The following is a 12090-nucleotide window of genomic DNA, read 5'->3' as shown; positions in this document are numbered from 1 at the left end:
AATAATAATGTAATAATGTTATGAATAATAACACAAACAGCTGATTTTTCTTAGCACATCCTACTATTTTCCATCTTCTTTTTGCAGATGAAGGAAATGAATCCAAGGGAGTGAAATAACTTGCCCAAAGTCACAATATGTGGCATGGTTAGGATTTGAACATAGGAAGTCAAGAGCCCTTGTTTTTTTTATAATCTAATGTATTTCTTTCCAAAATATCTAATGTTTCTGAAAATAAAAACAGGGTACTCTAGACTTCAATTGGCTTTCTTAATTTATTATGCTATATAACTTGGTTTCTTTTGATTTTGCTGTGAATTTACAGAATTATAAACTCAGAAAATTTGAATAAGTGGAGACATTGAGATCATTGACAGTGGACATGTATTGAGTACTTACCATCTAAAAGCCCATCACTCATATTTTGTACTAACATCATAATACTCTGAATTTTCCAAAAGTGTACACCAACTCAGTATGTCTCATCTCAGGCTTTTTGTCTTTAAGAAATTCAGAGAAATTATTTGGTGATGCATTTAGGGTTTCTAAGCGTCAGGGAAATGTTAGATTAACATTGTTAACAAGGTTAGCATTAACAAGTGAAATTTCTTTAGGTCTCACTCATAGAACTTAAATTTTTAAGGTCACAAGAATCAGGAATAAATGTTAACAAAGAAAGATAGTAAAAAAAAAAACAAAGCAAAACAAAAACAGTAAAAAGCAGTGGTGCTTGTGTAATATTTCACCATTTAGAAAGTGCTTTCTTGAACAGTACTTAAAATTTAAGTTCTATAAGTGGTAGGATTTTGATTTATTTTATTTGTATCTGATTCATTTCAAGAATCTGGAATAGTACCTAAAATTAGAGTGATTGTTATATGAAAATTTGTTGAATGAATCCTTTGAAATACATTATTCCCATTTTTCAGTGAGAAAAAGAGAGACACCATTTATTGAAGAGACTGTATTTTTTCCATTGTATATTTTTTCCTGTTTTGTCAAAGATTATTTGCGATATGTAGAAGAATGAAACTCGACCATTCTCTTACACCGTACACAAAGATAAACTCAAAATGGATAAAAGACCTCAACGTGAGACAGGAATCCATCAGAATACTAGAGGAGAACATAGGCAGTAACCTCTTCGATATCAGCCACCGCAACTTCTTTCAAGATATGTCTCCAAAGGCAAAGGAAACAAAAGCAAAAATTAACTTTTGTGATTTCATCAAGATCAAAAGCTTCTGCACGGCAAAGGAAACAGTCAACAAAACAAAAGGCAACCCACAGAATGGGAGAAGATATTTGCAAATGACAGTACAGACAAAAGGTTGATATCCAGGATCTATAAAGAACTCCTCAAACTCAACACACACAAAACAGATAATCATATCAAAAAACGAGCAGAAGATATGAACAGACACTTCTCCAATGAAGACATACAAAGGGCTATCAGACACGTGAAAAAATGTTCATCATCACTAGCCATCAGGGAGATTCAAATTAAAACTACATTGAGATACCACCTGACACCAGTTAGAATGGCCAAAATTAGCAAGACAGGAAACAACGTGTGTTGGAGAGGATGTGGAGAAAGGGGAACACTCTTACACTGTTGGTGGGAATGCAAGTTAGTGCAGCCACTTTGGGGAACAGTATGGAGATTCCTCAAGAAATTAAGAATAGATCTTCCCTATGACCCTGCAATTGCACTGCTGGGTATTTACCTCAAAGATACAGATGTAGTGAAAAGAAGAGCCATCTGTACCCCAATGTTTATTGCAGCAATGGCCACGGTCGCCAAACTGTGGAAAGAACCAAGATGCCCTTCAACAGATGAATGGATAAGGAAGGTGTGGTACATATACACAATGGAGTATTATGCCTCCATCAGAAAGGATGAATACCCAACTTTTGTAGCAACATGGACGGGACTGGAAGAGATTATGCTGAGCGAAATAAGTCAAGCAGAGAGAGTCAAATATCATATGGTCTCACTTATTTGTGGAGCATAACAAAGAACACGGTGGACATGGGGAGATGGAGAGGAGAGGGAGTTGAGGGAAACTGGAAGGGGAGATGAACTATGAGAGACTATGGACTCTGAAAAACAACCAGAGGGTTTTGAAGGGGAGGGGGGTGGGAGGTTGAGGAACCAGGTGGTGGGTAATAGGGAGAGCACGTACTGCATGGAGCACTGGGTGTGGTGCAAAAACAATGAACACTGTTATGCTGAAAATAAACAAATAAAAAAATAAATTAATTAAAAAAAAGAAAAGAAAAAGAGAGGCAGTGAGAATTTAAATGATTTGCCCATAATTTGAAAGTGAAAGAGCCAGAATTTGAATATAGGTCTTTATTGCTGAATCCATTGCATATTTTTCTGCCCCTCTACTATGACAAACCAAGCAAAAAGCATATTCCTGCCTCAACCAATATTTTAAATCACCTACCATTATCTGAAAATTGTAACAACAAATAACTGCACCTTTTTTAATATTTGGTAAAGGCAGGACAATATTTTTCTTATATTCTCTGAGAGAGTGCCTAGAGAGTTGAGATGTCAGAAATAAGTTCATATTGAAATACTTTATATTGATAAATAAAAAAATATCAAAAGTTTATTTTTCACATAGGCAGAAATGTCTATATTATTTCATTGTGTCTGCAGCAAAATGACTCCTCCCATGGAAAATAATAACCACAGTCACTGGCAAATCCCAAAGAATTTTCTAAAAAACAGAAACTTTTAAGTGAATTTATAATTTAAATATATTTTGTTATATAATACTGTTGAAATTTGACAATAGAGCATACGATTCTCTATTCATTCAACAAGTATTTATTAAGTGCATGTTAAGTACCAGGCTCTATGCTATTTGTTAGAGATACAATTGCACAGAACTGCACAGAACTCACAATCTATCAGAGAAGGTAAACTCTACATAAAAATTCATATGAATTAGGTATTAAGATAATAGAAGCCCATGATGTTCTGGCCTCCAAACATGGCCTCAGGTCTAGAAAATAAGGAAAGGCTTAGAGACAGAGCAAAGTTTAAATGGAGGCCTGGAGGTTAGGTGGGGAATAGCTAAAGAATAGAGGCGGAGAAGGAAGTTCAAGGAAAACCAACATTATGTATATGTGAAGGTCCAGAGGTGAGAGAGAACCTGACACCTCAAGAAACAGGGTACACTCAGAATACCTGGAGTATAGGGGGGCAATGGAAAAGGAAGATAGGAGGCCAAAGAGAAGGGTCTATCACATAGAGGCCACATCAACAATGTTGAGGATTTGGGACTTCACAGAATGTTTCTAACCTGGTTAACGGACATAATTAAATAAACATATATGAAAGATCTTTCTTGCTGCTGTTTTGAAGTCTCCAGGAGGTATGCTATCAACAGACTTAGTTTTGCCCTTTGTATTTTATAGATGCTACATGTATTTAGTTGAATTGAGTATTTCATGGATAATTCCACGAATAGTCTCCTTTGTTTTATATCTATATCCTGCCTACTTCCAAAAGGATTTGGGGGCATAGGGCAGATTATGGATTTATGGTAAATTTTCCTCTCAAAACTAACTGGTTTATAAAACTAGAAGAGATGTAGGAAATTAGGATTTGCTTATCCCTAAATAGTGATGGGTCTCTACTAATTGTGAGCTCTCTGAATCTAGGGATGATGCTTAGTAGATGTTCAATTATTGTTTGGTTATAAGGGAATAGAGGAATCACTGTCTTACTGAAGATGTAAAATACGGATAACCTGCATGCAATGGCAAGTACTGGACCAAACACTGAGCAACATGAAGAGTGGTGCATGAAATAGTCTCTTTCTAAAGACCTCGGGGCTCCTGTAGGGAAGATCATATACGCACAGTCAGGCAGTAAGGGTCACATCACCACGCGGGCCCCTCAAACTGAAGACTTAATGTGAAAAACCCTGTCTGAGAGGTAGAGAGTGTGAATTCCCTCATGCAAAGCACAGTATTTTTATTTTTTCCTCATATCAACCCAATTTGCAAAAGTTCAGATGCTTGTTCAAACCGAATTCAAACTCTAAAGCCTTGGGGGGTTTTCCCGTCACTGCTTGTATTCTAGTTTTGAAAAATAACTGCAGGATGACTTAATTAATTGTCCCTTCTTTCAGTTTTCCATCTAAAGGAGATGAATACCTATGCGTCCCACAAATCAATGAGCCCTGGAACTTCCTACAGATAGATTAGCACATCTGTAGTTTAAAGCCGGTTTGTATTAGAAGGGAAAAATATATTCCCATGAGGAATGTTTAGGGGATCAATTCATAAGCAAAGAAAACATGCTATTCTCAGCAAGGAAACAATATATTTTGCTTCTGTTGCTGTGATTAATTACACACCACAACACAGAGAGTGTTTTTAAAGAGCCATAGTCAATCTTTTAACACCCACAAGTTGACCTGCATTAGAAGCTGAGGAGGAATTGCACACTAATTCTGAGCAGCTTTGTGTTAACAGGCCTGTTGTGTGAGAAATTATGGATATTAATAAAAATGCACAGCCTTTGTACAACACTTAAAGTAGGCAGTGTTGCCCCACCTCTTGTGACTGATTCTACTAATGAATCACACTTAAAACAATCAAACCTCTTTCCTGAGAGTCTCGCCAATTATACGGCGGTGAAAATGAGGATGAACTGGCTTCCGTAAAATTTCAGTGATGCTTGCGCCCTTCCAGATTCCTCCTCCTAGCCAATACACTCACAAATAAATGTCTAAGAGGAAATTATGAGACAAGTTACTCATCTTAAGTCATAAGGCTGTTTTTTCTGATTCTGTGTTTAAGGTCTCACTCAGTCATTTACATTCTATACTCCGTGACAAAGAAGAAGAGAGAGGGAAAAAAAAGAAAAGAAAAAAGACATAGTATTTCAAAGTCAGGACCTGCATACAATTTATCTCTTTTCCCTACCTTCCTATCTGAGCCTTCCCATCCTCTGTCCTCACTCATCTTTCCACTCCCAAGTCAAGAGACAAGCTCTCCTCCAAGCACCACACCTTGTCTTGAAGCAATCTGATGATCCATTAAACCAACAATACTGTGTTCATGTTTTGCAAAACGAAGGAGCCACATCTCTTCGGTGAAGTGTTCTGCTTCCTGTGATCTCCTACCTACACCATGTCATTTTATTTCATTTGTTCTTTATTAGGCTGTCCTTGTAAGGCAAAAATGCAGACACTTAGCGCCGATTTGCCACCCCTTGTCTCTGAACACCTTTCCCCTACCATACAAAACTATGTACTCCTACCTGGGACTGTATAAATAATAGTCAATTTGGTTTCAATTTCAGGCAGATGACCCCTGCCTTTACACAGTGACCCCTGGCAATAATAAGAAATGAAGCATGAGCTCTGCCCACCCATATGTGGAGAAAGGTTGGAGACCATTTCCGTGAGTTTTTTCCCCATCTTTCAAGCTCCGTTGCCACTGGTACATTTTCAGCAATGACCTGGAATGGGACCTTGAAAAAGCTTAGAATCAATTCCAGTTTGTCCACTGCACAGACACCTGGATAAAGGGAAATGAGAAAATCTGTAAGTTTGAAGACCTACACCTGACTACCAGAGAAGCGTTAAGGCTTCATTTCTGATCCACTGGGGCAGTGTGGAGGTTGATGAGAATATGAATTGGTGGCCTAAAGAAGAGCCCTATCTGTGGTATGGAATGTTTCAATATTTTAAATCTCTATTACTCTAATATCTCAGTAGCAGGCATTCAAAAGCTTGTCAGTGTTTGTAAAGTTCTGTTCTGTAACCAAAATAATGGTCCTTGATTTTTAAGAACTTGGAATCAAAAGAAAAAAAAAGACAAAGAAGCATACCAGCATGTAAAAATATGTCAGATTATCTATGTAGTGTTAACATGAGTCGAATAGAGTTGGACAGGGTTAATTTTTGAAGAATAAATAGACATTGGCAATGTTTCTATGAAAAATTTCATTCATTGTTGCCTCAACTACTTTGCAAGTATATCTAGCAGGTCCCTTCAGTCAGGTCATCCTCCTGGAATTATCTTGGCTCTGTCTAACTCTTAGGAGTCTTTCAGTTAGATTGACTTTGTGTTTGTAAATCTTGTTTAGGTTCCTTCTTTCTCCATAGCTCCCTGTACTAAGGCCTCATTGCACGTCCCACATTGTACTATGAGTGCCTGATTCTATGTCGGTTTCAAATCATAGACTGGAGGACCTTGAGAAACTTTATCTCATCTACTTTTCTTTTCATATTTTTTTTCCTTTTATTGATCATCTAATCTCCATGTCTGTTGCATTAATGAGTATGAGTTGAGGGTGTCTGATAAAGGCATGTAATAAGAATATGATATAGTAAATATATGATGCCAGAGTAGGTTAGAAGTGGGAACCAATGAAGAAAACACTGGAAATGCAGATGGAGAAGAATGTTGCTATGCCAATGATGAAACAGAGGTGTCCTCCTTTACAGGATTGTCTCTTTACCTTTTTCCTTGTTCAAGAGTATAATTCCTTACTGCAAGTATGAAAACAAGACATCATATCAAGCTTGATTTCCCAATTACAAATCTCAGAAAACTGAAAAAAAAAAAGGTTTTAAAATGAAGGAATGCCAAGGAGAATGTGAAGAAATAAACCAAAAGTCACTCTTCCCTGGAGAACACAGGGAAAATGACAATTTGCCATATAATTTGTCGACATTTTTTTAAAAAGTACTGGTCATGCAATTAGTTAGGCTGATGGGTTAAATATTCACCTTGATTAACAGAAACACAGAAAGGGCATTACATAGAGAAATTATACAACATATTTACCAAATGTAATGGGCTGATTCTATCACCATCTTTGTAAAACATAATAAAATGTGTCCTTGACTAACAGGTATTTTACCTTAAAGTGCTTTTCTTAGTATTATGAACTTATTTTCTGACACTGGTTATTACTTATTTCTACAGCCTTTATTATAGGAGCAGTTAAAGAGTAACTTCCACTCTTAAAAAGCTTGATTTGTTTTGCTCTGGGAAGGAGTTTGGTGTGAAATGTTGAGACAAGATTTAGTTAAGGGCACCTGCCACGTAACAGTGGAGATCATTCATCTCCTTAGCATGCTACCTATCCTTTTATGTGCTCATCTTTCTAACACCGCAAGTCATTGGCTACAGAGTTGGTATCTCTCTTGTCTGTTACAATGCTCCTTACTTAATTATTATTTTTTAATGTCCTCAATTCAAGAGCTAGCCAGTGGTAGACACAGAATTCATATCTATAAATGGGAGAATGAAAGAGGGTCACAACATAATGATTTTACCCCAATGTTGGAGCTCGGATAGATCCCTCTTATGCATTAGAAGATTGGGCTAAGTTATTTGATTGTTTGATAATTACTAAAACATTTACCTTATAAGCACATTCATGATCAGTTCAGAGAAATTTTTTATAGATGAAGGGGCTTTCATTCTCAAAGCTTTTATATATTTAAAAATATTTTAGTTATTGAGGTTTCTTGTACTTAATCCAGTCTTTTACTTATTCTTCCATGGGAAAAAAAGGGCAGGTCTAAATGCAAATTAACATTACTGTTTAAATATCACAGACCATTTTCTCTGAGCCCAGTTACAATAACTAGTAATTATAAAAATTGCTTGCCTTCGGCTTCCGGCTAAGCCAGTGCTAAACTTGTCCTTTTATTAGATCTGTCAGACTGAGTTAATTATCTTTATGATAATAGATGTGCCTTACCTCCAACAAAACAAATACACTTATAATTAGCTTTTTAGTTAGAATTTTAATTTATTTATAAAGACTGTTTGTTTTCCTTCTTTTTTCCTGCTTTAAAAGAGAAAAGATGGAGGGTGGGGGTTTCCAGTTTATCAGGTTACCAGTCTGCTCACTAGTTTATAAAGGCAGAGGGGAAAAAAAAAAGAGGATTCATTTTGTTTAATCACCAAGTCCAGTGTTTAATAGTGCATCACCCCTCTTCTGTGTTATATCCACTCAACTCTAAGGCATTTTATTTTACTCCACATACACAAAAAGGGGCCCTTTTTATCTTTTTATCTGCCTTCTCAACAGAGTAGTGTTATAAAAGCTATTACATGGAAATACTAACAAGTATGAATTGAAAAGCTTTCTGTACCATAGCATAGCTGCCTTAAAGTCAAATCATCTTATTCTGTCCCCACATTTTTGTGGCACTTGCTCCTCTTTCATCTATACCCAGCCTGTTTCAGAATATTCCACAAATGCCTGCAATGAATTCTTAGAGAGTATCTGTGCTGAAACAGCAGACACAAAGGAAAAGCATACGCTTTGGTGTCATGTCAAACAAAGATGGGTTTTGTATTGGTTCTGCCTACTCATTAGCTGAGTGATTCAGGCAAGTTACTTAACCTCTCTGAGCCTTGATTTTCTCATCATCATAGTGAGAATAATGCCTCAATTAGTAGCAGATGTTAAGATATTTAAAAAGAAGGTATAAAGAGGGCTTCGAAGGGTGACTTCACAATGTAAAAGCTTAGTAAGGGGTGCTTGCTCTTTTCAGTAGTAGAATCATGGAAGAATATAGATGCCTGGAGAATTCAAAATTAATATTACAACCTAATAACCATTTTATGGGTTCTGTGTTATAGAAATATGTTTCCTACTAATTTGTGAAAACAGACATCCCTGATCATCTAGAAATTAACTCTAATTTGTATTAAATAATGAAAACATGCTTCATATAAATGATTCTCTAAAGTTGCCATGATCAACCTTCTACCTGTTCTGTGCTGGAAATGGACTGCCATATCTGTCAGTCTTATTTAGAACAGAACACAACCCTTTTATTTTTCTTTTGGTAAACATACTGACTTACTCATTTTACTTTGAATATTTCCATTGATTTAAAGTTCCCCTTTAATTCCTTTCAATCTGCCAAATCCCAAGATCTTGGTCATCATAGACAAGGTCTTCTTTAGTCAGAGGGATAGGCAGAAGGCAGTAGAGAGGCTCCTAACTCAAGTCAGGCATACTCGCACCTCATACCAGACAGATTCGTGTCCAGAGCTGCCTGAAGACTTTGGGTGCAGGAGGCCGGATGCGTGAATTCAAAAACAGCCAAGGCCCTTTGCTTTCAGTTCCATGACTTTCACACCCAGGTTCAGACTCAATACTAGTGAAGATGCTACTGTATTGCAGTTATTTCTACCCACTGGGTATTACTAGAGAACAAAGAATTCTAACCGCTGCCCTATCGTCACATAGTAATTTGTTATACCTGTATATAAGGGGAGGTGAAACAGAAAGGGCTATCTCAGACCTATCTCAACTTGATCAACTTTCCAGATTAACCAAAATCTCCATTTGCCCTTTGAAATATTCTGACTACAGCCCTCATTACCCTAAATGCTTACATTAGCTCTCATCCGGTTGAAGTCTTACTTTATGAAGAACCAGTTGTTTGTTCCTAAAATTTTTTGAGGGGGGGGATGGTTAGTTGTGCTTTTTAGTGTAATTATGTGTTAATTAAATAGGCAAACTGATTAAATGCGAGTATAAAAAGAGACTTGTAGATTCTATACAACTGATTGAAATGCTTTAAAAACTCAATGAGAATGAATCACTAATACATTTGTCATGGAAATCAGCTCATGTACAACAAATGCTCATAATTCCACACGTTTATCTGGTGATGATGGACGACCTCTGGATGTTTGTGATGGCTGGGCTGAGGGACTGCTGAGGACTGGAAAGTACAGTGGAGATCACAGACCATTTGATATATGGAAGCCTTCTTCAAAGTAATTTTGATGAATATCTTAAAAACTGAAAAGTAATAATTCACATTCTTAGTTTCACAAGAAATTAAAAATGTCTTCATTTATCCCTCATGAATTAATTCATGAATTAAATATTTTGGTGAAAAGAATTTTTTAATAGCTGCTAGTAAGACTAAGTGAAGGAAATGTGGCCCACTGCTTAAAAAAAAAAAAAAGCCAATCTTGCCTTCCTTTTCTTTTTCTGTGTAAATCATTTGGGGCTTTTCTTTGCTACTGCTGTGCTCCAGTGAGCCAGTCTGATCTCTGAATCATTATTACCTTTTTTTTGCCTGAATGGCAGGGCTACATACAAATAGAACTGTAGTGTAATTCTACACTTGTATTAACACTCATTCCTCTCCATTTTATTTAAAAGTAATGGTGCAGAGAGGTCCAAAAATAATATTAAACTCTAGTAGCTTCCCTGCAAATTACCATTCATTTCTTTGTATCCTGCATTTCCTTAACTGTCACTTCCATTGGCTTCAACCGAGGCTCTACCTTCTGCAGTCAGTTCTACCACTGATGCATTTTAGAGACTTATTCACTGGAGGTAGGGGATGGTCTATGCCCGTTTAAACAGGTCCCATCTCTTGATTTGTGGAATGTCTTTCCCAAAGCTAGGCCTGGCATCTTCTCTTAGGTACTTGTTTATTTTCTGGCCACTGTTTCTTCATATTATATACTTTCCTACAGGGCACTGCTCAGGCACCTTTGCAAATTTGTGGGACAACTTACGGAGTCTTCTGGAAAACTTCATTAAGCAAAAACTGTGGCCCAGGCGGTAGTGGGGAGATAACTTCTTTCCCTTTAATGAATGGTACACACTGATACATGGGTATCCTTTAAGAGCGCTCTGCGCCCCCAGATACATTCAGAATTGATAACAACCCATTTAGTTTTTAGTTTAAGTCCCTGCTTCCTCCTGCATCTCTGATAGGAGTATGATAAGATGAACCCAGAGACACATGCAAATAAAAATACATATCCTTTATAATATAATATAATATAATATAATAATAATATAAAAATACATATCCTTTAGAAAACTGTAGCCTCCTGACTGAGCAAAGTTTGTCTGTTTGATTCTCTTTCCATGGGTTAAGAGTTGCAAGGGCCCACAAAGTCTAAGAGGGTGGAAAAATTACTGAATGAGGCTGGGAAGGTGCTCTGGCAAAGAAAGAAATCATAGTCTCTATTTAAAGGGAGTACCTTCAGCTTGAGCCAATTATCGTCATGCTAGGATATGGTCCAAATATAATCAGATTTAATTTTTCTGGTAAAGTCCAAATCTAGATTTTTACATGAACTCTCTTAATTTCTTAATCTTGGCAATTAATTCAAAAAATAAGTACTAGCCAAGCATAATGCATCTTAATTTGGTTTCTAAGTATTTGGTATATCATACATGACTTAGATTATTATTTTTTAAATGTTTCCACCCAAACTTCCCTTGATTAGAGGAACAGGGAAGTTTTTCTCTGGGAGAGTATAAAGTGACTACCACCCTCCAAAATTTTTAAATTTTACAGTGAATTTATCTCATGACCTTGTAAATGCCTCTATGTAGAAGTGTTAGTTCTCTTTTCTCTTAGGAAATTCTCAGTTTCTTTACAACTAGATTTTCTACAGTTCATTAGTTTTGTCCCTTGGAAAAACATGCCCAAGCCTAAGATATCTTAGATCTGTAGGATCAACTTGGGCTTAAGCTAGATATTAATACACTCAATAAATATTTCTTGAATAACTACTTTGTACAAATCACAAAATTTAGTTAGAGTTTCCTCCTCAAGGATTTGTAGTCTAGTAGAATATTTAGGGAAGGTAGTGTTAAAAAGGAAGGAGACAAAACTTTGTTATATGCCTATTATATAATGGGCACTTTGCCATGTTATTTAATCCTAGGAACCAACTTACAAAATAGATAAGATGAAGCCCATTTTAGGGGCATATTGGTGGTTCAGTCTCTTAAGTATCTGCTTTTCATGGAGCACTGGGTGTTGTGCAAAAAGAATGAATACTGTTACGCTGAAAAAATAAATAAAATGGGAAAAAAAAAAAGTATCTGCTTTTGACTCAGGTCATGATCCTGGGGTCCTGGGATCATGCCCTGCATCAGTCTACCTGTTCAGTGGGGAGTCTGCTTCTCCCTCTGCCTGCTGCTCCCCCTGCTTGTGCTCTCTCTAATAAATGAATAAATAAAATCTTTAAAGGCAAAGCTGTAATTGGAAACCCAAACTGTCAGTATCCAAAATCTGTTACTTTATGAAATTCATGTAC

The sequence above is a fragment of the Meles meles genome, chromosome 2 (assembly GCF_922984935.1).
Source record: "Meles meles chromosome 2, mMelMel3.1 paternal haplotype, whole genome shotgun sequence".
Lineage (NCBI taxonomy): Eukaryota > Metazoa > Chordata > Mammalia > Carnivora > Mustelidae > Meles > Meles meles.
This window is presented reverse-complemented; position numbering follows the sequence as displayed.